Genomic DNA, 4,183 nt, shown 5'->3' with positions numbered 1-4,183 from the left:
ACAAACACTCACTGTTGGGATGAATTCTATAAAAGCTGAACATTTTCTGCCCTAGGCAAAGTTTTCAGAAAGACCTCATATGGTTTTTCTGGTTGTAATCAGTGCATTCAAATTATGCATAATTTGGTTTTCATGGTTTCAGTGTTGGAAAACATAAAGTCAATTAAAATTACTACCAAAAATAAATTTCTGTATGCACCTTGGAATATTCACCATGGAGTTATGACACACTAGAAGAAGATTCACAATTACTAGGAAATTTTTAAAGAATATTTTATTATTTTCCTCAAATGCAAATAAAATTACTATGGTTAATCACAGAGTTTGAAATAAATAGTCATAAAGTCTTAGTGTTACAATAATCTAAAAGTAGTATCAATTGCTATACCAAATGGGCAGAAGCAAAGGAGGGTGGCAAAGCCCTGCATTTAGAGTAATTTTCATGAAAAAGATTCCATTATATTGGATGTGATTATTGTTTACACACAAAGAAGTGAAAAGGCTCTTCTGCACACAATATGGAGTTTTTGTGGGACTCTTTAGCAACTTCCAGACAGGTGCCTGAGGCAAAACTTTCTCTCGCCTATTGCAAGGTATTAATGTAGGCAAGCAGCCTCCACAAAAAAGCATGTCATGCTCCACTTTTGTTTTATAAGCAGGATGGGTCTCCCTGGTTCATCTCTCCTTCCAGCTGTGGTTTTAGAAAAAAAAGTTTTGTTAGCCTTTAAATTATTCTTTTTAATGGACTAAATTGGTGAATCTCCAGCAGGGAGTAATGATTTTGAGAGCATGAACTCTTCATTTCCTTCTCCCACATAACCCTAAACATCTTCTTTGACAATAAATAAAACTGAACTGTGAAAGTTTAGGAATAAATAGACAGGACATTAATTCTGCCGATGCTCCTACAGGGTCATTTACTGACAGGAAAGCAAGTAGATAGGCCATTGGTTTCTATCTCACTATCCAAACTGAGATGTGTCAGAGTGTAAGCAATGTTGTCCTGCTTTGCTTCTGCTTTTTGCTGCTGAACACTACCCACATCACTTCATTTACCCATGAAAAGCAGAAAACCTGAGATGAATACCAGACACAGATTTGGATTACAAGGTGATCCAGGAGTACATGGGAAGACTTTTAATTCCTGAGGTGGCCTTAGTGGACAAAATCATTTAGTTTTTAGTAGATGTTCAGTCCTTTTGACCTTCTGATACTAATGCTGCAAATTTAACTACAGGTATCTATATACAACTATACGTATTTGTCTGATGTGATGACTTGAGATTCCTTCGCAAAATGAATAAAAAAACCTGTAATTAGATTAACTGAATTCTTACTAATGTTATAAAAGATGTTCTAATTTGAACTCAGAACAGAAAATGTATATCATCTTAATTTGGTTGTGCTTAATTTAACAATAGGTAAATTATTTTTAATAAACCCACTGGTTTTTCTGGAAGTAGGTTATTTGAAAGCAGTGCCTGACTTCAGTGCATTAATGATATGCAAAAAAATCATACTTAGCTTCTGGGTGTGTCTTTTGCCTGAAGTGAATACATATTTTAAACAACGTATGTTTGGACTTGAAGCTGTAAACCTGTGTTTATCTGATTTAAAATCAGAGACTGAAAATGACACCATTAGAATCAAGCCATAACATCCCAAACAATGGGCTATAGCTCACTACACAACCCCCTATCCTCCACTCCCAACTCATCCACAGGACTATGCTTGGTAGTGTTGTGGAGGAAACTAATCTCATTAGGCAAAGAGAGAGCTTGAGGGTCTAGTTTTACAAGAATTTTTCTCTGCAGCCGTGCTTCCCCCTCCTCAACATCATCCCCTCAGGCTGACCTGTAGTCAGGCTGTCATGGAAAGGGCCTGACTTTGCATTACCACCACAAGCAAGGTCTCTTCCTTGTGCAGCTACACAGAAAACTGGGTAAGGAAATTATTCCAACTCAGAATTAAAGTGTGTCTCTGCGTGTGTGCGTAGTGTTATTATTTTTAAGGGGTTTCAGTCAAATAAGTCCCCTAATCCCGGTGAATCCGCAGTTACACTAATGCCAGTGCCAAACAATGGTCACCACAAGTTCCTTGCTACATGTGGAGATAACAGGGTAGAGGAACAGGAGACCTCTTTTTTGATATAAGCTTACTTTTAAGCTTATAAGATATAGTCCAGCCAAACCTGTGAAAGAGGGACTTGTATTTGCTTATGTACAGTCACAGTGCACTCTCAACCTAAAACCAATGACGAAGAGACGCCTGGAACTGAGGGTTGCCAGAGCTTGCAGTACTCATATGAGATGCAGAATCGGTCCTTGAGACTTCTGAAGAGAGCAGATCTCCCTGTGGGAAGAAAGACTTTGTGTCATGGACTCTGAAGTACAGCATATAAGCACTGTAGGATTCATAATATCGATTATTTTGAGAAAAGAAGCTGCAAAGACAAATGAGCTAATTTTCTGAATTGATTTACCTTGCTTAATTTAAAATAGCTTCATATATTACTAGCACTAAATATGCATTAGGTTTTTCTAAAGACACAATATTCCCTCACTGCATGAGTGGTTTTCAAAATTACAAAACCAGAAGTTCCTGTCCTTTTCATCTTGTTTTTTCTGCTTTTGTTTCTCAGATTCTCTCTTGTTCCATAGTTCATATATGCACCGTATATATTATTGACTGCTGTGATAAAATAAACTCAAAATGCTTTGTTTCTAATTTTTCTTTTCCTTGAATGTTAAAACTGACAGCTTAATGACTCTCTTGCCACCTACTACTGAATCACCACCCTTACCAACACTCAAGATAAGAGAAGCTCACTTTTCCCAGAAAAGTGAGGCCCTTTGCTGTGCACTCTGGGAACCATAATACAAGGTTTAGTTCCTTTAAATCTGTTTTAATTTTAGTAGGTTGTTCAATAATCACCTGGAGCAACATAAAGATCTTTCTCTTGAATTTTTGATTACTTTGCAAAATTAGCAAGTATAGCATATCTTACCTATATAGGAACACAACATGTTCAAGTGTCTCTGTATCTTGGCATTACGGTGTGAAACAACTGGACAGCTGGAACAAATGCTGGCACTTGAAAAAGGAAGCTCTCCCACTGACTTCGACAGGAACAGGTATAGACTACTAAAGAAACTACAATACTGACATGCCAATGGTACTGGGACAGTTTTCATTCACTTTAAATAAAAAAGAATAACTTGTAAAGACATACTAAGTAATTTCTATCCTGTATTTTGTTTGCTTGCTTGCTTGCTTTTCTATGGAGAAAAAAGCATGTTCCTGCAGCGTTTGTTTGTTTTCCCATGGTAATTTCCTTAACGAACACCAGTGGTCAACGGAGCACAAGCTGACAAAACATTGCACAGCTCTGCATACCCTTAGCACCTGAAACAGTCATGTTGACAGTGGCACGTGAATGTTTGTAGTTACTTAGGACTCGTCAGTCTGGCTTGCAAATTCACGATTCCTGACTAAATTGTAGTTTCGTTTCTTTAACAAAAATCCCTGTTTTATGAGATACAGATGGAAAAGATAAAAACCGGTACAAAGTTTCAACCTTACATATCTTGATACTGGAGCTGTCAAACTTTTAGAGGCCCCAGGTTCACAGTGTCTAAGATGTCTATAATCTTTCAGGTGAACATATAAAGGTGGGAGGGAAAGCAGTGTTCGTGAGCAATTTTATGGTTGCTGCTGCAGAGTACGGAGGTGTTAAGCCTTCAGTAATTGAATCCGTTGCAAGGTCCGGGCTTACATATGGAACTTGAACAATAGGTATTTACTTAAATTACATAGATTACCTCAGAGATGTGGAATCTGTACGCCCTGCCCACTTCCCTGAACCTTTGGAGCTGGGATCCTGTGGGGAACATAATGGGCTTAATTACGGTGTCTGGACTAGCCATGTAGGACCCGGAAGGCAGGAGTTAACCTCACCTCACCTTTTACATGCCAGTGACCCCAGGCTTGGCGGGGAACCCTTTGGGGCCTCTGGAGCAGCTTCTGGATTACCACGACACGCGCTACTTGGTGCGATGGCAAAAGGAAACTCCGCGCGAGCAGGGCCATGGTGCCCGTGCCTTCCCACCTCGGCCCGGGCGTGGGACGCTCAGGGCACGCAGGACCCACTGCCCACTCCCGCCCGCCCATGGAGAGGCCGAGG

At 39.5% G+C, this 4,183-nt stretch overlaps 1 long non-coding RNA gene across 1 annotated transcript; it reads right to left on the bottom strand.

The window, feature by feature from the left end:
* Window positions 1-265: 265 nt before the first annotated feature.
* Window positions 266-4,049, bottom strand: LOC108446480. The gene is made up of 3 exons (XR_001861673.1): window positions 3,963-4,049; window positions 3,822-3,880; window positions 266-2,352 (listed from the first exon to the last, which is right to left on the bottom strand). It is a non-coding gene; the product is annotated as an uncharacterized LOC108446480 (long non-coding RNA).
* Between the last annotated feature and the right edge of the window lie 134 nt (window positions 4,050-4,183).

Source organism: Corvus brachyrhynchos, unplaced genomic scaffold (assembly GCF_000691975.1).
Source record: "Corvus brachyrhynchos isolate BGI_N302 unplaced genomic scaffold, ASM69197v1 scaffold32, whole genome shotgun sequence".
NCBI classification, from domain to species: Eukaryota; Metazoa; Chordata; class Aves; order Passeriformes; family Corvidae; genus Corvus; species Corvus brachyrhynchos.
This window is presented reverse-complemented; position numbering and strand designations above follow the sequence as displayed.